Here is a 23,600-nt window from a genome sequence, read left to right as displayed (position 1 = left end):
TTAATTTGTATTTCCTTAATAATTAGTGATATTGAGCATTTTAAAATATACTTGTTGACAATTAGTATGTTTTATTTTGAAAAACGTCTATTTGAGTTCTTTACCCATTTTTTAAAAAAAATCAGGTTGTTTTCTTGCTATTAGATTGTTTGCGTTCCTTATATTGGATATTAACTCCTTATAAGTAAAAAAAATTTTCTCCCATCCTATAGGCTGCCTCTTCACTCTGTTGACTGTTTCCTTTGCTGTACAGAAGTATTACACTCTTTACTCAATCACTTCAGCATTGACCTACTGCTTGAATTTTTACTCACCTGATTACACACTCAATATGTGCACATGAGGCAATGTTCTTGTTTCTGTTGCTAAAAATGCACTATTTGTTTGGACCCACATTGAGGTGATTGTGCATGACTAGATTCATACCTGAAATAATATTAAAGTTTCTCTACAAATGCGTTTTTTGTCTTCCTCAGTTTAATCTCTAGTTTGTCAAAATCTGTAGGTCAGCTGGAAAAGGTTTTGAAACAGCGGTGAACTTGAGCATACCAATTGAGAACATTTACAATATGCAAAAACTTATTAATTTTCTACTTCACCTACAGCAGTAATATATATCACAGTCTTACAAGTAAAAAATGAGTAAATGGACCCAGATAATTGTCAGAGCTTTCTGGTTTTTATTTTTCTTTCTTGTCTGTAAAGAACATTATCGAAAAAATTCTCTACTATCACTTGTCACATTTACTATACCAATAAAAGTATAGGTATAATCTGATAATAAGACAGTTCTGTAAACTAAATATATAACTTTAAAAATAGTGCTATAAAATGTATTACTTATTACTTTTATGTATTTTCCCTCATTTGCAGAGAGGACTAGTAGAAGATTCTCTGTAAAACATTAGTTGGTTGTTAAATCTTTGACCACACAAATAGGCCACCTGATTTTAGAATGTTTTAGTAGAAAGAGAGGAAGAAGTATAAGCTTAAAACTCTGTAGGCATGAGTAACAATATAAAGGCCAGTGTAAATGGACCAATAGTATTTTAGTATTAGGTTGGTGCAACAGTGGTTGCATTTTTTTGCCCTTGAAAGTAACGGCAAAAGCTGCAATGACTTTTGCACCAACCTAATAATTCTTGATTGGATTATATGAAAATCTACAAATGAGTTTTACCAATTACCCTGCACTGCATTACATAGAACAATTATACTAATATGCCACTCTTCATTCTAAAGCCTTACTTAAATTAGAAAGCAGTGCCTCCTCCGCATGTAAGTGATCCATGAAAGTTTAATATATGTACGGTAGCAGTAAGAAAGAAAGACGCGACAGTAGAAATCCTATAAAGGCTATTAAAAAGGGAGAAGAAGCAAAACGAATGGGCTTTCGAGATTTATAATCCACGTCATACTCATTTATCTTTTTGTTATGTTCAACAAGTCAATCCGGATCTAACATACACATTGATAAAAATTAGATTTATAAAGAATTAAAAATGCTATTTAGATCTGTGGGTGCTGTTATGTCTTATTCCTTTTTGTTTTAACTAATGAAGATGGATCCCTCATTAGAATGGATTAGTAAGCTTGCATTCACGATGTTTATGTAAGAGATAATTCAGCCCTGGTTCCTTAACAGACGGCGCAGTACTAGGGTGCTGCTGTTTACATTTATGAACAAAGGTTCATGAACCACGGTATTTCTCTTGTTCTTTTCAAACAGCTCCCTAGTGACGCAATGGTGACACATTACAATCTGAATGGATACTCTTTGAGTTTGGAGAATAGTTACCAAGCTAATGTTAACAGCACATCTCAGCAACACAGGTAATATTTTGGGGTGGTTTAAGTTGCAAATTTTTTAAAATCAAATATAAAACTGAAAACTAAGCACAAAAGTGCTACAAAGAAAGTACCAACAAAAGTAATAACAAACACTTTCAGAGCGTTTAGTGTACATCACTGTTCTAGGTACTGTACATCAAATTTCTTTCTCATAATATATTTTGGCTGAAGTTATGTTATTACCCAATTTTACAAAGGCACCCTGGTAGAAAGTGGCAGTGTCAGGACTTGAACTTAAATAGGTTGATGCCAAAGATTGTGCTCTGAATTAAAACATTAAATTGCTTCTTTTCTGTCATGTTTCTAGGATTCTATTCTGAATATCAAAATAGTTAAAATGCCCAACTTTAGTTATGTACAGTAAATGCAAATTTCTGTTCTTTTAAAACCATGTGAAAAAAGAAACATATGCATATTAATTATCAGGCCAGCATTTCTTATGTAGCATTTGAAAACCAAAGTAATTTAAAACAATAGCTTTTCTAGCCATATATTTTTCATGTTAACTTGTTTTTAACAGTATATTCTTAAAGGATATCCTTAGGGATATTCCTTTAGATAATATTTGCCAAAAATTGTGATTTATTCCAATACAAGTAAACATAATTCACCCCATAAGTGCCTTTATCACTAATGTGTATATTGTGTGTGATCTATAATTTTAGTGTATTCTTTGAAGCAGTACTCTATTTAGTGTATTCTATATGTACAACTCAAATTCTGAGTGCACTAGATGTTCAAATTGGCGCAAGTAGTGAAGGATAATTGTCAGCACGAATGTTTCATAGGCAAAAATGTAATTTATTTTGTAAAGTTGCTTGATTACATGAGTGTCTGAAAAGGGAGATAGTTGCTTACTTCTAAAGATTTTAGGCCATGGGGCCCTAAAGTTTACAATACTTATTTATATTATTAAATCATGATTGTGTCAAAAGTATAAGTATACATTTTGATGTGTCTTTGAATGTGTATCTGTTTTAGAATCACTTAATATGGCAGAAGACTAACATATTGCTAAATCCAAAAATGTTATCCTATAACAAGAAAAATACAGCGTCCTTCTCAGCAATCTCTATCCATAATAGTACACTTCTTTAACTCATTCTTATCATTGGTCTTACATTTATTCATCTCTAATTTCACCTAACCACACATTTAGCTAGAACAGCTTGGTAAACAGCAAGATCATATCCTCTAGGAATTTTGGTCAAAAGAGAACAGAAGAGGGATAGGAAGAGTAATCTCTAGAATTTATTTCTAGCCGTAAATCTTCTTCTCCCCTTTTCTGAATCAGCTTGATACTGCTTCAATTACAATTTTCTCTTTCTTCTTTGTCTTTATAAAAAGCTGTTCTCTGTTGTAAGGACCTTTGCTTACCAAACCATGAGACTGTAAACAAAGCTCTTAACAGACTGCACCTATTTCTGTAAAATAATGGCCAAGAGGAATTGAAAACCAAAAGCTACTGGGTGTTAATTCATAAAAGAGAAGATACTGAGCTTCATAAAATGCCAACCCCGCATATAATTTATGTTAAACATAAATACTTGGATTTTAAGGCTAATATTTTTTGGTGAGACAGACATGTCGTATCATGAGCTGGGAAGCCCCAGAAAGATAAATAATTAGTTACAGTGTCTTTGTTTTAAGAACTGGAATTTGTGAAGAAGAATTTTCCTGCTGTATCATCAAACTTACTATGTGTTGATATTGGCCCTCTTGTTAACAAAAAGTTCTGTAGTATCTTGTTAGAAGTTATAAAGAACTTGAAAGTTGTAAAGTGTAAAATACTAGTTTTCAATTTTGACCTGTATTTGAAATATTTATTGAAAAAATTTTGAATTATTGAAAAAATTATTGAAAAAAATTCGTAATGAAATTTTTTGAAAAACCCCAACGCATTTCTCTGCATTCGTTGAATGAGAAAATTAACAAAGCACTAAAAGATAATTGAAGCAGCAATATGTAAAGTAAGTTCATAAGTAGGCCAACTCTGAGTACATGCTCAGTATTGAGTACTCAGTATTGAGTACATACACACAAGATAAAGGACAATGTTTTGTTTTCACCTAAAGGCATTTTCATGCAGTGACTTTGAGTTAATCATTATGTACACTGAAAATCTTTTTCACTATATACATACAGCTAATTTTTAGAGAATTCCCATGGACATACAAAGTATTTTAAGCTACCACAAAGAGAATAGGTTCAGTTATATGAACTTTTGAAGAAGTTTCAGGCTTTGAGACAGAGGAAATTTATCCAAAACACTCTGCTTAACACGTGATTAGCTGTGAAGTTATTTTTATTTCAATTTGAAAGCAGTTTATGACAATGCTTTTCTTTAAAATCTAATGACTTCCTTGGAGATCCTTTATGGTTTTTGGCCAACAGAATAGTTTATTAGAGATAAACTCATATCTTCACACAAAGTTGATTCAAACAATAGGATCATTCTGAAATGAAGCCAATGATAAGTGTTAAAGGAGACCTAAGATTTAGAAGAGAAAAACATAATGTCTTAATAAAAAATGTAAAATCAATGCAGGCACATTTTGCCAAATACAGAGTTTTGTCCAAACATCACTTTACTCAACAATGAAAACATAAAGTTGGAACTTTTGTGTATGTGTGTGTGTGTGTGTGTGTGTGTGTGTGAAGTACAAAGGACTCTGCAAGCTTATGAATTCAGTTTAAAAAACTTTTAGCTATGGTTTAGTAAAGAAAAGACTAAGTAGAAAAATGGCCAAGTTGCATAAAAGATTTTATGTTGAAGAACACAGGCTTCTTTGCTAGATAACAGCATAGTAAAATCAAAGGGAGCAATTTGGAGAAAGTTTAAAGTCATTAAAAAATGATGCTGCATACAGTGTGTAGGAAAGCTAGAAGAATTAATGATAAATTCATGACAAACATGGAATAGATTGAACATTTGCATATAGAAAAAACAATTTGATGAAAATCATGGATAAATAGGTCAGTGATCTCTCAACTAAGATAACCTGTGACAACTTACATTCTAAGGTTACTACCAGAGAACTAGGGAGGCTAACTTCTCTCTCTGACCCTACCTACTTCATGGAAAATTCTAAACAACAGTATTTGCAGCTTCAAAAACTATGTTGGCATTTGACTCAAATTTATGACTCTATGATCAGGTCAGGTCAGAATATGCTGAGTTGTAGTTATCAGTTTACAATATAAAGACTGTAAGGAAATGAGTTTCATGCCTAAACATTTGAAAGCTCAGTACTAGAATGTTAGACTCAGAAACAACTAAGTCCTGAAAAAAATTAAAAAAAGATTAAACACTACCTTAGAACAGCAGGAGATACATTTATAAACTCTCAGCACCATGTGTTTGTTCCTATTGCTGCTGCAACAAATTAAATTACCACAAACTTAAGGGTCTAAACCAACATAAATGTATTATCTTACCATTCTGAAGATCAGGAGTACAAAACTGTTATTATTCAACTAAAGTTCAGGTGTTAGAAAGTCTGGTTTCCTCTAGAGGTTCTGATGAGAGAACTTATTTTCTTGCCACTTTTCTGCTTCTGGTGGCCGGATGTATTTTTCTGTGGCTTCTTCTTCCACCTTCAAAGTGGTTGCAACTCCAGCCCCTACTTCAGTCATCATATCACCTTGCCCTTTGCCTCTGATTCCTCCAGCACCCCTCTTATAAGAAGCCTTGTGATTATAGCAGGTCCACCTGAATAATGCATAATATTTGCCTTTCAAGATCCTTAACATAATCACATTTGCCAAGTCCCTTTCATACTATAAAGATAACATTCTCTGGTTCAAGGGGTTGTGATGTAGAAATATTTGGGAGCCATTATTTAGCCAACGTTACTTATAGACCTATACAACCTATATACCACAATCTGTAGAACAGGGGTGTGTGTGTGTGTGTGTGTGTGTGTATGCAAATTCATAAGTGCATATTTCAATAACAATTAATATTATTCAAAATTTATATCCCATTTCTGGACCACCTCATTGAACCTAATCCTTTGAGGATAATTGACATATATTTTTAAATTTAAAGATTAGAATATGATATTAACCATGAAACTCAGATAGATATGTGTGCATTTTAGGAGGGCATTGCAGTGCTCTAGTATACTGTTACAAAATACGTTTTTATATGGTATGACCTTGGAAAAAAGGAGAAATCAAGCTTTACTTAGGCCTTTTTCAGTGAATTCCAAGTTTATGGGGTCATAAATCGCTAGGATAAAGTCAGACATTGTAAGTGAAAATAGGCAGATTTTTCTCTAATCATTGCTAATGAATTCCTAAAACCTCTTAGAAAACAAACTGAAGAGAAATCCATAGGGAAAATACTTCAGATAATTCATCTGAGATATCAATAGAATAGTTGATGAGGTCAAATTTTGGTTCACTATCAGGACACAGAAAGGACGCTACCAATTCTGTAACTGCTATTGTGATCTTTTCAAGTTAATTTAGTGTAGTTGAATCATGCTTGAATTAATTATTGCCAAGTTCTTTAGAAAAAAATGCTGTTCTCATGATTTAATGGTATAAGGTTAGAGGGTCCATGAAAGAAGGAAGATGCTTGCAAATAAAATTAACACCATCATTTTCTGTGTGTGAATATTTTGATATTCATTATCTATTGACACTATAAAACCAAATAATAAGAACAACAACAGCAAAAACAATTCTTGGAAGACCAAAGTAACATATAATCATAAATCATTTACTTATCTAGGGTGGTTAGCTAGGGACTAATCTTGCCTGAGATTGCTCACACACCTGGCTGTCAGTGGATCTGTCAGTTGACATTAGCTGGGACAACTGGGACAATTTGATCCATGCATTTCTTACCCTTCGGCAGGTTAGCCTGAGCGTGACTTCAGGGTGGCAGAGGGACAAGAAAGCAAGCAGGAACATACAAGCGCTATCCTGAACTTTTTCGGGTGTTGAGATGAACAACGGTCAATATCTAAAGCAAGTCTCAAGTCTAAGTCTGGAAGCACAGTGAGAATGAATGACAAAACGATGAGCCATTAATTCACTCAGTATAGGACATCCGAAAGCCAGAAAATGTGCTTGTATAAATTTGAACATTTGCTTTAATGAATTCATAAAAATATAATTAAAAAATACTCAAGAAAATGTTTTAAGGTCACAAGCAAAAAGCATCTTTTTATGAAATGATGTTAAAATATAGAATTCTATGCGGATTGCTTTTACACACATGTGGTAAAATAATTTTGTTTCCATTTCAATTTAACAAAATATGACCCCCATATTGAATCTAATGACAAATTTTTACATTTAAAAATGCCTGACAATGTTCATTAATATCATAATATATCATGTGGATATTGAGGATATTAACAAACCTGAAAATGAAATAAGACTTAGCCCGTCTGTTTCAAAACAAAGTAAATTTAATATAATATTACTTACTTAATAAAAATTGAATGAATATTGTTGATTATACCTATTTTGCAAGTGCTTAAGTTTGTTGTTGTTGGTTTATTTAAATAAACTAATTTTCAAGGCTTTTAGAATTCATGTAATGGAAATTTCAGTTTAGCTTTCTCAGGTACTGCATTTCCTGCACATCTGTTATTTCTTTCTGAAAAAATACAGTAATTTTTAGTATTTCTCAAAACAAGCATAATGTGGATCATGCACAACACTTAGCTCATTACAGGCAGTATTTCATTGTATAGAAATATGTGACGATTTCAGCATTCCATCCTTGTTCTTTCATTCACAAAAATATATTGAGTTTGTGCCTCTTCTACATTCTGGGAATATAGCAAAGAACAAAACAAAGTAAAAACTGGTATTATTTCCAAAAATATGTTTTTGAATTTGGTTTGGTTAACTAAAATTATTGTATTTTTGTCTTAAATTTTAATCATTTTATATACCTTTACACACTATTTTAAAAACTGTGAAAAATAAATATTTTAACTTTATAAGTAAACAAGTGTGTTTTAGCTCTCACTCAAAAGTTATACAAGTGGGAATCCCTCCTTTAGTGTATTAATCCATTCTTGCACTGCTATAAATACCTAAGACTGGATAATTTATCAACAAAGAGGTTTAATTGGTTCATGGCTCCACAAGCTGTACAGGAAGTATGGCAGCATCTATTTCTGGGGAGGCTTCAGGGGTATTTGACTCATGGCAGAAGGTAAAGCAGGAATAGGCGTCTACATGACAGGGTCAGGACTAAGAGCGAGACAGAGAGGTGCCCCACACATTTAAACAACCAGATCTCATGAGAACTCTATTATGAGAACAGCACCAAGGGGATGGTGCTAAACCATTCAAGAAGGATCCACCCTCAAGTCCCAGACACATCCCATCAGGCCTCACCTCCAACATAAGTAATTACAATTGAACATGAGATTTGGGTGGGGACACAGATCCAAACCATAGCAGTTAGGTAGGAAAAAGTAAAACTATTTTTACTAAAGCCTCAGTTTAAAATTAATGAATTCAAATTGCTACATATCTTCCTCAGGTAATACTTTTTTTTTTTTTACCTCCTTGAAATTAGAAGCTGGAATAGACTAGTCTTATAGTGTCATTGCAGCCCAGGATTGCTTCACTCCACCTCTAACTACTCTATTTCTTCATGGAATTATTTGTATAGAATAATACAGATTTAGAAATGGATAAACATTGCTCTTCACCATACTAACTGATTGCCCATCTTTGTCAAAGAGGTGAACACAAATATGTAACGTTACTAAAAAGCCACTTGTGTCTGAGAGGCTCTGTGCATCTTTAAGTAGAGTTCACAGTAGTCACAACCTCTATATAAATGACATTAAAGTCATTTGCGGTCCCTTTCACTTTCTGTGATGATTTTGCTAACATTTATAACCCCACTATTTGGAAGCAAACCTTCTTTTTCAATGCATAGTAAGACAAATTGCTATTTTTCTTTACCAATGAAAGAGCTGCCTTTTCATTTTCTACATCCAGGCTGTGACAGTAGCTTTCAAATCTGTTTTCGTTTTGTTTTGTTCTTACTTTTTATTTTTTTTTCCTAAAAACTATTCTTGGCACAGATACTAGTTTCACAGAAGTCCCATAAGATGCTGCATTTTACTGAGTAAGGTTAAACAATACATCACACTCAGGAAACTTTTATTGTAACAGAAACATCCTATTTTTTAATGTCTTTGTAACTAGACCTATTCAATTCCTCAAAAAGAAATAAGGAGTGCAGAGGAAAGGCAAAACTCCGAGGCTTGAAAAACTAAACTCTGAGTTGTCCATTATATAAATATTTATTAAACATTCTTAAGAACCTCTGAGAAAGACTTTATTTAACCATCCAAGCTACAACAAACTCAACTACCTGCAAAATAGGAATAATAAGAAAAGCCGTATCTACAGAGATGCTGAGAGTTTGAATAAGAATCATCTCCATAATCTTTGTAAAAACTGCTTGAGTTCTTTTGGGGGGAAAAGTGTATTTAAATTTTGATGCTAATATGAACTTCTGAGTTTGAGGAGTTTGTAACTGTATTTAGAAGTTAGTCCTTGAATTATTCTTTAACTTCCATCCAAGCACTGGAACCATTTTTTTTAAAGTCATTTCTGCTTTGTACCAGACCAGAGACCTTTCCAACGATGGGGTTTAAATGCAGTAGATATTAATTATATGTCTTTGAATATTTTTAAAGAGAAAGAACGCTAGTATAATCAGTCAAGGGCCAGGTCACAGACCACTTCATACACATTGACTGCCACCATAAAGAGGGAAGCTCTTCATAAAAATATCATGTGAAAGGATGGCTGGCCATAAACTGTTTTAACTCGGGTCCTCACATAATCTATTTGATCATTAGTACAATAGGATAATAATAAATCAACTGACCAATATATTCAGGCACAAATTATACAGACGTTCATGCCAGTCTTTGTAGCAGTTTATTGTTAGATAAATCATATATATGGGAAAAATAAAATAGAAGGCTGACAAGAGGGCAAGTGTGTTAATAAAAATGAGAGTTAATTGCAGCTGTGAAAAACAAGGGAGTGAGGGCCATCAGAAAGTAAAACTAAAATCTCGCAAGTAATGAAAGAATGCATGTCCCTAAGGTATTCATTGTGAGATGTAGGACTAGTCAATCAAATCAATTTTGGCTTGCTAAAAATACAAACACTTAAAATAAAATGTCAATTTAATTCAAGATTTTCTTCTAAGTCCAAAATTTTTTTTCTTCCATATTAGGCATTTAAACAGCTTATCTTACTCTAATTTAAACATGCTGCTTTAAAGAGTTTTTTATTAAGGAATCTAGCATACTTAGAGCTGAAAATAATATTTCTGCCAGGGTGTGCAAAGGAATACTGTCCTGAACAGTGCATTACAATGTTTCATGCTAAGTGAAAGTCACAAAATGCCCAGCGTAGCATCTTCTAGAAATACAGCATTTGTTAGACATAGATTGATAGCAAAAAAAGAAATGAATACATATTCTCCCAGGGAATTAGAGCATCTGCAATACAGCCTGAGAGAAAGATAAACAGTTGCAGAGCCTGACAAATTTTTTCTGACAAGCATACAATGAAATATAAGAAAGTTTGTCTAGGTCAAAAAGCCAATACTTTCTTCAACAAAACCAAACATCACAGAAGAATGGATAGACCACACGGTCAGATATAAATGACCAATTTTCTAATTTTCAAAATCAATTAAAAAATCTCTTTGTCCTAGAGGTAAGTACTCACGCACACTTGATGTCAGATCCTAAGAACTTCTGTGAGAATTCCTAAATATTATCCTAATCAGTTTTGAACTGCATAGCCTTTCTGTAGTTGAATCTGAGAATCTATGAATCTGTAAAACTATAAATTGATGCTGATCTGACCCTTTGGAGTTTAATATCTAAGCTGAAATGTGTAATTTCTGACCCACGCATGTTGATAATGCTAATTCAATTTCCTCACTTGGCAAACTTCATGATCTCAGGAAATATTTTGATTTATGAGACACTGAAATGCCACATTTAAACAAGTAGGCATTGCTTGTTGTGAGATTCTGCTAAGCTTTTTACATACTAATCATTCTACAATGTTATCTACAAAATTCACAAATTTTGGATAATTATTATATATGTAGCAACACCCCTTACTTGAATAATAATGTATTTATGAAATTTGAGTGGCTTACAAACTCTTCTCTCAGAAATTTTTCATTGATATTGGACATTATGTAAGTTTTTGTCATTATTTTGAATGGCAAAAATCACAACTACTTTTGCACCAGCCTAATAAAGTACTATAATTCTAGGTGAAGTAAGACTTTAGATATGTTTGTGATCTGAGGTTGTAATAATCATATCAGTGGCTTTGGCTGTATATCGCGGCCATGTTTTTAAATTCTGTTTATTTAAGACCATAGACTTCACTGTGTTGTTGTCTTCTTTTATTACTTACTAGGGGCATTTAAATAGGTTGATATTCCTTACATTGCCCAAATTCATTTTTTTTAGAGAAAACAACTTTTTGGTAAGTGGACAGTTTCTTCTAAGAATTACTCTTCTTCAGTTATAATTATTGCTATTTCTTTTCTTCTATAATAGATATATAAAGACATGAAATTAATAACATAAACCAAAGCAAGTACATAAAAGCGCAATATTTCTGAACCATCAGGTACTACCTGTTTTTTGAGGCAAGCAAATCATAATATTAAAAGCTGAGTTTTACTATGCATATATTACAAAAATATTTTTATGGAAATTACTAAGTTAACAGCATCACTATTTTCTCAGACGATCTCATTTCTGAAATTGCAATTTTAACTTGTTCGTGTAAAACAGAAAGTGTCTGCAGCAGTTCTCAAGCAATTACAGGTTTATTTAGCCAATGTTGAGAACACCCCTGGGGATAAACACACAAATCACAAGGTGTATGAGTCCATTTTCACACTGCTAATAAAGACATACCCAAGACTGGGCAATTTAGAAAGGAAATAGGTTTAATGGACTTACATTCCTCGTGGCTGGGGAAGCCTCACAATCATGGTGGAAGGCAAGGAGGAGCAAGTCACATCTTAAGTGGATGGCAGCAGGCAAAAAGAGAATTTGTGCAGGAAAACTCTGCCTTATAAAGCCATCAGATCTCATGAGAATTATTCACTCTCATGAGAACAGCATGAGAAAGACTTGCCCCTATCATTCAATTACCTCCACCTACTCCCTCCCATAACATGTGGGAATTCAAGATGAGATTTGGGTGGGGACACAGCGAAACCATATAACAGGGGTGTCTGTGACCTGTGCTTTTTCCAAAGCAGGTTGTGGCAACTTCAGTATTTAAAGGAGAAAGAGCAAGCAGGAGGGAAGAAATAGGGAGGGTAGTCAGTGAAACAAATGGCTACATTCTTGTGAGACCCTGATTAGCCTCATTAAATCTACATTTTTTTTTTTACACGCGAGAAAGCGGAGTAGAAGAAAAGGTCAATTATGCATTGGTTCCTGCTGAGTAAAGTTACATATTACATAAGATAAAGTAAACATGTTAAAAGAGGGAGCAGAAGAAAAAGTCAATTATGCATTGTCTCGCCCCCAGCAAAACTACATTTTACATAAGATGAAGTAAGCAGGTGAAATTACAGCTATCTGGGAACAAAAGGAAGAAGTATTGGTGACTCAGTTCTCAGACTTAACTTTCCCTTTGGCATAGCGACTGTGGGGCCCCAAGATTGTATTTTTCTTGAACATTAGAAACTTATTTTCCCATACTCATCCCCCAACATTAACTGACATTGGCATTTGGTAGACTGTATTTCAGTTGATACCATGGATCTAACAAATCGATGAATACTAAGTTTAACATATTATTAAAACTAAGGGCACTGTCTTTGGAAAACATTACCAAATAGGTAAACATGGCAATTCAAAAGAGTTTTTAGAAACACCTCTCAGTAATTCCAAATTTTCATAGTTTCCAGTGGTGTGAATAGCCTCTCAGTGCAAGCTGATATTGTAATGCTACTTCTCAGCGGTAGCTGTAGACTAATGATATGAGAAAGACAGAGTATGCAGAAACTATTTGAATGCATTAAGCCACTTTGAAATAAAACAGAAAAAGACCAAATAATAGAACTCTTCTATTACAGACTTGAAAATTCCTTCTAAGATGATTTTGATATTTTCACTTTTTCTGTTACAAATATTTTAAAATTACATTGGAATTTTTATGGAAATGCTCTGTGTATAGTAAGAAATCATATATTCAATCATACTTTTTATTCTTCATGTTAAAGGTGCTTTTCCAAAATACATTTCTATATTTGAAAGCTGCTGATTTGAATATACAATTAAAATCAATTTAGGGAAACAGGGTTACTTTATGAAACACTATCTGTTGGAGAAACCAGCCCCACACCACCCAGTGGGTACTCCGAGTCCAGCGGAGACAAAGGAGTTAGAAAGAGACAGAAGAAGCGTTTAAAAGGCGGGTCCAGGGGACCAGAGCATCGGAGCCTTGCTCAGGGCCCTCAGCTCTCGGGCTCCGCCCAATTTATTGGTTTACAAGCTCTTTGCTCTTAGGGCAGTTGGGAAGGGGAGGAAGGGATGAGGAAAAAGATTAATCAGTGAAGGAGAACTCGTGAGTCATTCGATAAGATGTATAGCAGTGGCGGTTTCTGTGAATCTCCTTGAGCAAAGGTGTGTGTCTAAACTACCTAAGATCTTCAACTTCTCAGGACTGAAATGGGTGGGAGCGGGTTTCAGGAGGAGCCAAGATGTTTGATTATACTCCCCTGCTTCAAGGGAATGTTCTCTCTCCCAGCAACCTGTGGAATGCCGCTGAGCAGTTACGCTCTCGGGGCATAAAGACGTGAAGGCAACAAGGAGACTTTTCTCCTCAGAGGCCGCCATGGCTTCCCATGGGTGTCTCACACAGGGGAGACCAACTCAACCGGCACCCCAGAAACTCTCTTTCCCACACTATCTTTGCCAGTGGAAAAACTAGCAATTTCAACTGGAACTGTTAATTTTATATTTACTGTTTGATAATTCACCCTGAAACATGAAAGTTACCTTCAGTACTATCATCAGTTCATAAAATCTTCACTAACTGGTCTAACCTATTCTTCCATTTCTTGCTTCATTTACCTTTACATCAAAATATATTGTATGTTTATTTAATTTCTGTATCCCTTCAGGAAATTTAAGTTCAAGAAAGCAGGAAATTTGTTTATAAGTACTGTATCTATCATGGGTGCCCAAGAAATAATAATATTTGAATCACTTCCCTGGTTGAAACAGTTCCTTCAGGAGTCAATATTTACTTTAAAAATATTACCTAACAATTACTTCAGATTATAATAGTTTTTACAAAAATAATGTATTCCTCATAAAACACAGTTTATTTTGTATGCAAAACTGCGATTTACTACTAACTTTGAAGGACTTGCTCTATTTTCAAGCCATCCAAGACAATGTTGAAACAATAGGCAAGATCCAGAAAGAAGACATGAAAAATGAGCAACGTATCTTTCATTATTTGTTGAATAATCAACTGTATTATAGCAAAGGATGTCCTTTATTATTAGTTTCTCAGTGAATATTGTGCCAACAAGGACAGATGGCCAAGCAACACAAAAAAACATCTGGCCACCTGGAGTGGTGTTCACTAGAGAAAACTACGGACATAGAATCAGTAGCAGGTGACCTACTCTTGGCTTTACCATAACAATCCAGCAAATCAGACATTAGACCCAGAAATCATGGCCATTCTCCCTGTTGAGAGCAGGCTAAGGATATAAGAACAATATGGTCTGACCTGTGTCCTGGCAGCTCACTGTTGTGGTTGGCGGTAGCACCACCTTTCTCAAGTTGTGCTCAGGTGTTACAGCCTTGTGGACAACTTGACACAGTAGTGGTAAAATGTACTATATTTATCCATCTTCTGGTGTAATTGGATATAAAGTGTGGGATGAAAGTACCAGCATCAATGTGTAATGTTTGACAAGGACTAGACGGTTTTCTTGGAGCACTATAAGAAACCATTTCCTTTCCTTGAAGTGGAACACATAGAGGATGAATTTGGGACAAGTTAGTCTTCACTACTTAGCAAAATATAAAATTGGTGATGTTACTACACAGGAATAAAGACGGAAGGTTTTCAAAAAGCAATGAGGCTTGAAATAGAGGAAGTCAAATAGCAGGCTATGGAAAATTTTGCAAATATTACACATATGAAAACTTAGAGAATATTTTTTAAATTTGCATAAATCTTAGCAATTTGTATTCAATTACTAATAAAGTGGTATTTAAAAACAATGTTTTGATTTACTTATAAAAAATACGTTTTGATCAATTATTCTGGATGCTAATATAAACTATGATTTTTTTCCTCTACTCGGAAAATAATACATATAATAACATTTAATTAAAAGTGCAAAAAAGCATCAAAAATATGTAAAGTTATTAAGTAAAGCAAATATATTATTTTTATGGATTTCATGGTTTGTAGTATTTATAAAACTTTTAAAAATTTATAATTTATCATGATACGTCATTTCATTTCAAATAGTCATACTCATATTTAATTAGGTAACTTAAATTCTTTATTAATTTTTAAAGGGAATATCCCCAAACCCGGAATTACCTCTGTTAGTAAGTCCTTTTAAAAATAATAATTTCAGTTTATTTGTAGCTAAAATTTATTTTATACAATCTGCTTTTAGTAAAACTTTCACTTGTTAACATGTACACCAAAATTCAAAAAACAAGACCAGATGGGCCTTTTTATATTGTATTCAATAACTGATTTCTCTGCTCACCATCAGAGTGCAATATTCTTTAATACACAGTCACCTTGAAATTGAACTTGTACTTTTCTATTTTATCTAAGATAAGAAATAAGGCTGTCACATATATCACGTTCAGCCTACCTTAGTGTAAAGGATAAAGGTTATATCATCTCAGAAATGAAAATGTCAAATAGCAGAGTTAGGTTCAATTATCTCTGAAAAGAAATTTCTATAAATGGGCATTTGATAATAGTGAAATTCACATGATAGAATTATAAACAGTTCTGGTTTTTAAATCATCTTTGAAAAGGCATATACTACTGTATACATTTCAGATGAATAACATAAAAAGCAAACGCATGAAATTCGTTAATACAGAACAAATTTAATCAGATCGTTTAAAAGTCATAGACATGTCTTTTCTTCCTCAATGTATATTTTTGGTTAAAAGAATAAGTATAAAAATGCTTATACAAGAATTAGAATTCCAAATTAATAGCAAACCATCAGGCGCTAAGTGCTAGGAATGTGTACACAATATACAGTAATTTCTTTCCATTTTAATATTGAGTTAAACATTTTAATGGATTGGTAATTTACTTCTATGCCGAGTCCTGTTTGCTTCCTCAAATAGGGTATTGGAAATTAATGAGGTAGTATCTGGTGCTTATGGCACTAAATAACTTACTCCCTGTGCCTTATTTGTCTCCACAAGTAAGTTACATATCCAGAGCGTCATCTTTCAATTATAGCAGTTACTTTGATACTCAGGAATCACTATATATTCAGGTAAGCTTAAAAATTGCAAAATAATAATTTTAAAAAAAACCTTGAAGAGATCTCTATAGGGTCCCTGAGCATTTCAACAGTTGAGGGGCATTAGTAGAAGGAATTAGGACAGAGGGACTTTCCAGCTCATGGGTACTGCTGGCACAATGTGTGTTGCTTAGAGTACCTGGAGTCTTGAATGTCCCCTTGCCAAAGATTAGACACAATAATGGCCGTGCTGCGAAACCAAACCTGTTTTGTTGTGTTCGTTTATTCTCTTTGATTTAATTATTTAAGCATTTGTGGAATTTTGAAATTCTTGAGAGAAAGGTCTCCTTTGTTACCTATCTCAAACAATTCAATTCCATAAGTACTTTATTAAAGACATACTATATTTCTAGACTTTCACTGAAGGTTGGGAAACTAGTTGGCTGTGCATCTGTATAAGTCTCATCTGAGTCAAGAAAGAAGGCATGTTAATATTAATGATATTATACTCAACATTAAAATATCAACACACTATTGACAATATTATAATATAAAATATTAATAATATAGCTAGTACCTGAGTAAATTACAACAAATTTGGAGTTGCTAAAAAAAAAAAATCAACCCTAGGTGTCAAATAAATTAAAAAGTAAACAAAGGAATTAGGGCAACATATGGACCTTATCTCTTCCAGCTTAGTGCGCCCATATAAATTATTTTATTACTTATTATAAATGAATAGAAATATCAATCTCTAAAATAGTCATTTTCAAAACACACTCTTAAACATTTAAATGCAATTGCATGAAATTTAGCTTAGGTTAAATATTGCTAATTTCTAGTTCCACAGTTCCAGCATAATAATTGAACAAGTAAGTCGCTTGAGTTGACTTAGGATAAATTATATAAAATGTCTTACAAAGACATGTGAAACACACTGAAGCTTCTATATAATGAGAAAAACAAATTTCATAGAAAATATTTCTCAACATTTCTGAAACCCTGATTAAATATGTTAATCAAAGAATGCTAAAAGCCAGTGCAGTCTTCTACATTGACACATCAGGTATCTAATTTAGAATAATAACTACATGTCTTTCTTACTTCACAGCTTAATGAACAATAAGACGATTTATTTTAAAGCACATTCATGTCCTGCATTTCAAGTACAGCAGGAATAAAGAAAACCATTTATGTTTGTTACATGTTAATATATTTACTGTCCTCCACACCCGATCACCATGGCAAATAAACAATTCTATTTCCCCCAGCAGTATTACGTTATGAGATCAGACAGCTTAATATTAAGACAAATAATATTATTTGAATTAATTATTTTTGGATTCCCTGAGCTACTAAATGGAACTAATTCTTTACCAAAGATCAGAAGAGATTAATTATTTGGCACAAATGGCTAAGCTAGGGGATTTGGATCCTCAGAGATATCCTTACCCTGGAAAAAAAAAATCTGTGAAAGCATTCCAGGACCTTCAGTGAGATTATTTTCTATCATAAAAATAGGCTTAGACATTGCATACATCAAGAATTGTTAATACAAAGTATCTAAGTAAAATTTTTCTACTATGGTATTACTCAAGTTAGCCTACAGAGGAGCGGGCTAAGTTTGCAATTCATAAACTAGTTCTTTTATATCAGTTGTTAATTTTAGATGTTCATTTTATTCAGGAAAATGCTACATACAACTCATCTCAAAGGTACCACGGAAATAAGTAAGGCCTGGGTGATTCTCTGGGCATCTCGATTGACCACGATATTGGAGAGTTGGAGGAGTTACCATCATGAATAGCATAGAGCACATATTGTATTTTCTTCAGTGAGAGTTTGTGGTTCTAGATATTTATTGTTGTCTTAAAATACAGCATATCCTACAAAACCCTGTTTTGATTTAGTTAGATGACAATTTGAGTTATAAAACTTTTAAAATAATTTGTAGGATTTAAGATAACTTACCAATCTTATGTTAATAGCAACAGATTCTCAATGGTAAAGGAAGAAAAATTATATATTAAAAATCTCAATATAGGATTGTCTTGGCTACGCGGGCTCTTTTTTGGTTCCGTACGAACTTTAAAGTAGTTTTTTCCAATTCTGTGAAGAAAGTCATTGGTAGCTTGATGGGGATGGCATTGAATCTGTAAATTACCTTGGGCAGTATGGCCATTTTCATGATACTGATTCCTCCTATCTATGAGCATGGAATGTTCTTCCATTTGTTTGTGTCCTCTTCTATTTCATTGAGCAGTGGTTTGTAGTTCTCCTTGAAGAGATCCTTCATATCCCTTGTAAGTTGGATTCCTAGGTATTTTATTCTCTGAAGCAATCACGAATGGGAGTTCACTCAAGATTTGGCTCTCTGTTTGTCTGTTATTAGTGTATAGACATACTTGTGATTTTTGCACACTGATTTTGTATCCTTGTCAAAACCACAATGAGATACCATCTCACACCAGTTAGAATGGTGATCATTAAAAAGTCAGGAAACAACAGATGCGGGGGAGGATATGGAGAAATAGGAACGCTTTTGCACTGTAGGTGGGAGTGTAAATTACTTCAACCATTGTGGAAGACAGTGTGGCAATTCCTCAAGGATCTAGAACTAGAAATACCATTTGACCCAGTGATTCCATTACTGGGTGTATACTCAAAAAATTATAAATCATTCTACTATAAAGACACATGTACACGTATGTTTATTGCAGCACTATTCACAATAGCAAAGACATGGAAACAACCCAAATGTCCATCAATGATAGACTGGATAAAGAAAATGTGGCATATATACACCATGGAGTACTATGCAGCCACGAAAAAGGATGAGTTCATGTCCTTCGCAGGGACATGGATGAAGCTGGAAACCATCATTCTCAGCAAACTAACACAGGAACAGAAAACCAAACACCACATGTTCTCACTCATAGGTTGGAACTGAACAATGAGAACATAAGGACACAGAGTGGGGAACATCACACACCAGGGCCTGTCAGGGGGTGAGGGGCTGGGGGAAGGATAGCAGTAGGAGAAATATCTAATGCAGATGACGAGTCTATGGCTGTGTCAAGCCAACATGGCACATGTATACCTGTGTAACAAACCTGCATATTGTGCACATGTACCCTAGAAATTAAAGTATAATTAAAAAAACCTCAATATAGTGATAACAGATAACTGTTACTTAATTATTCTAAGTAAAATTTGTATAATTTTAACGAGTCACAGATAGTTTTGAGTATGACTTTAGTACAAAGGAAATGAACAATTAAGGATTTTTTTATTTCCCAGAATATGTACATTTGAATAAATAGTTTTCAATATAAATAATGTCATAGTCAAAAGCATAGTTGATAATTTGGATATCATTCAGTAAGAAAAGGAAACAAAAAACAAAAAAAATAGCAAATAAAAAAACATAATTTTTGAATTATGTTTCTAATACCTCTTGGCTTAATTTTTCAGTGTAAATTATTTTATTTTCCTATTGAAATTTATTCATCTATAAAATATGCATTTAATAATTTATTCATCTATAAAGCATCACTATTCCAATATAGTCATAAATATATCACAGAAAAGTTTACTGGACTAAGGTTTGATATCAGTGCCTTCTAGTTTACAGTTTTCATTTGAAAAATGAGACATTGGAGATAGATCTATTTAAAATATTTAGTAAGACGTCTTATGAAGCCATTGAAATTAGGAACCAGCTACAGGGCAGAACAAAATTTTCATATATACACTTTTTACATATGTATACATATATAGTGCTTAGACCCTTGAACAATTTGAATCTGTAGACACACTTTCTAGCCTCCAAGTAAATTTTGAAACCCAGGGGAATGAATACCCAGCAGATGGCTACATAAACATAGCACTCAGATAGTTGAGTAGTTCCTTTACATTGCCATCTGCCTTGTAATCCTTTCAGAGATTGAAATCTTTCAACTATAAAATGTTCTGCCAAGATTTCAGAATGCCCATCAGCTTGACTAACAGGTAAGAAGAAATCTGCAATGGATAAAACATTTCTTAATATAAATTTTCTAGAAAAAATTAATATGTTTAAAATTAATTAAATCTATTATTATGTCAAGCTTTAGTAGCACAATCACATTTACAGTCACATAGCCATCTGCTAGTATTTGCATAGTCATACCTCCTGGGTTTCAAAAACTTATTCCACAAAGATCATAGTGTTTGTCAGTGTACTTGCACACCTGTCAATCAGTTCTGCTCTCTAAATATGCAGAAAATAAATGTAGGGGAGAGGAGAAATCAACCTAGGTTTCTTAATGTATCAAAAGTGATTCATAATTCTAATCAATGATGAAACAGAGCATTTTGGATTTCTTTATTATACTGGTTTTTATTAATTTAAGACACTAAAACCATTTCTAATGTTTGTTTCTATATTATTTTAAAACAGGTGAGGCCAGGCGAGTTGGCTCACTCCTGTAATCCCAGCACTTTGGGACGCCGAGGCAGGTTGATCACGAGGTAAGGAGTTTGAGACAAGCCTGGTCAACACGGTGAAACCCTGTCTCTACTAAAGATACAAAAAATTAGCCGGTCGTGGTGGTGCGTGCCTGTAATCCCAGCTACTCTGGAGACTGAGGCAGGAGAATTGCTTGAACCTGGGAGGCAGAGGTTTCAGGGAGCCAAGATTACCATTGCATTCCAGCCTGAGTGACAGGGCGGGCTCTGTCTCAAAAAAAAAAAAAAAAAAAAAAAGTGAGAAAACCTGGGTGTTGCAGCTCACGCCTGTAATCCCAGCACTTTGGGAGCCTGGGGCAGCAAGATTGCTTGAGGCCAAGAGTTTGAAACGACCCTAGGCCACATAGAGACACCCTGTCTCTACAAAGAATAAAAATGAACTAGTCAAGTAAGGTGTCTCTGGCTAGTAGTCTTAGCTGCTAGAGAGGCTGAGGCTGGAAGATTGCTTGAGCCCAGGAGTTCACGGTTACAGTGAGCTGTAATTACACCACTGCACTTTAGCCTGGGTGACAGAGCAAGACCGTGTCTCTAAAAGTAAAAATAATAAAAAAGTAAATAAATATATTTTTTAAATGGGGGAAAATACTTCTTTCCATGCAAAATATGTACTGAGTTATTAAGGATTGTTAATATGAGAATGTTTTTGATATCTATTGTACTATCTACTCAATATATATATATATTCTATTTTTTCTATAATACAAGGATATGTGTAAACATATGTGTACTTGTTTATTCTATAAAACTAAACCAGGATATAACCCTGACTGTCCTAAAATTGGAAAGTCATAGGCATCAAGCACTGTATTTAAATTTGTGAGTATGTATGTGTGTATGTGAGTTTATGTGTATGTGAGTGTTTGCATATATACAAACTACAAACATTGTCCAGTAATCATTTACTATTTTTTGTTCCTAGAAACCTACACAACGAAAGGGTAAAAAAGGATTTGCAATGAAAATTACAAAATAATTAGAATTCGATAATAATAAAAATGTACATCTAGCTAAAGAGTATTCATAGGCAAATTTAGAGCATTGATACCTGCATTAAAAATGAGAATAGATAGAAATAAAAAGAAGCTAAAATAAAATAGCATATTTAAATTCAAGTTTGTAAGATAAATAAAAGTAAAACATGAGAAACTTAAAAAACAAAAGTTAGTTTATTAAAAAATAATAAAATAATAAAACCCTAGAAAATTGCTCAAGATAAAAAAAACCCACAAACTATCAATATCAGGAATGAGACAAAACCACCAACATGGATCTTACGTGTTAAAAAGCTGGTGAGAGGATATGATGTGCAACTTCATGACAACTCATACATTTCACAATTTAGCTGAAGACAACCAAGTCCTTAACAAATCCAACTTGACAAAACAATACATAAAGAGATAGAAAAGCTATATTGTTACACATCTCTTATATAAGTTGGAGCTATAGCCAAAAACCTTCTGCAAAGAATTTCCAGGCCCAGATGTATTTACTGGTCAATTCTTCCTAATATTTATTTGAAATAATAACAATCTTATACAACCTTTGCGGGAAAACAAAAGGGAAATATAAATTGATATCATTTTATAAGCTCATGCAGAATTTAGGCCTTATAAATCAATCTTTAGAAAGAATACTATAAAAAAGCAAAATTATAGGGCACTATCTCTCATGAGCTAGCCCTAAAAGTTCTGTGCAAAATTCTGTGCAAGAATATAGAAAAATGATAAAAATTAATTGATACATTTTACCTCTTTAATAGAATAAGTGAATAAAAAAGTACTCATTTCAATAGAGGCAGAAAAACAGTTGACCGAAGTAAATATCCATGAAATATTTATAAAATATGTTATAAAAAATTACAGATTAAATGAAACATTAATTTAATAAAGAGTATACATATAATAGTAACTCATACCTAGCATCATACTTATGAAATATTGAACACTGTCCCTTTGAGTTCATGAACAATTCAAAATGTTAATTATAATTACTTCTATTCAAATTATCCTTAATGTCCATTAAGGCAAGAAGAAAAAAATGTATAAAAGCTGATTTTAGAAGGACAGATATTTACAGTAATTACAAATGACATGATTTTGTAATAGAATAATTCAAAAGAATCTACAAACTTTTAAAAGTAAAAAATAAAAGGTAATACGTGAATAAGGAATTTAGCAAAGTCCGCGAGCAATATTCAAAACATTTAACTTTCTTTCTATTAACAGCTAATAATTAGAAACTGAAACTTTATAAAAATCTACAAAGATGTGTTAAATCTTTACATTGAAATTTAAAAATATTGAAGAAAAACTAAGGAAACCCTATAGAATGCAAGGATATTGTATTTATATATTTATAGATTGGATGATCCAAATCTGTTATTATTCAGATTTCTACATTGATACAGAATACACACACACACACACACGTACTCATATATATATATATATGCATATACATGATTATATATGTTTTATGTATAGCTGTGCATATGTAAACACACACGCACACAGAGAGAGACATTTATTTTAAGGAATTGGCTCATATGAATGTGAAGTCTGACAATCTGAAAATCTGCAGAGCAGACTGGCTCTGCATTCATTCCAGGAAGACCCAGGAAGAGTTGATGTTGCAGCTCAAGTCCGAAGGTAGTGTAAAGGTTGAATTTCCTTATAAAATTTGATTACAGTATCCATTTGTGATA

The 23,600-nt window shown here is 33.2% G+C and overlaps 1 long non-coding RNA gene across 1 annotated transcript; it reads left to right on the top strand.

Annotated features, from left to right (window-relative positions):
- The first annotated feature begins 13,451 nt into the window (after nucleotides 1-13,451).
- LOC131383197 (uncharacterized) lies at nucleotides 13,452-21,835 on the top strand. The gene is made up of 3 exons (XR_009213019.1): nucleotides 13,452-13,538; nucleotides 20,829-20,899; nucleotides 21,816-21,835. It is a non-coding gene; the product is annotated as an uncharacterized LOC131383197 (long non-coding RNA).
- Nucleotides 21,836-23,600: the final 1,765 nt, after the last annotated feature.

Source organism: Hylobates moloch, unplaced genomic scaffold, assembly GCF_009828535.3.
Source record: "Hylobates moloch isolate HMO894 unplaced genomic scaffold, HMol_V3 SCAFFOLD_4, whole genome shotgun sequence".
NCBI classification, from domain to species: domain Eukaryota; kingdom Metazoa; phylum Chordata; class Mammalia; order Primates; family Hylobatidae; genus Hylobates; species Hylobates moloch.
Note: the sequence above shows the minus strand (reverse complement) of the source record. Positions and strands in the feature narration are given on the sequence as shown.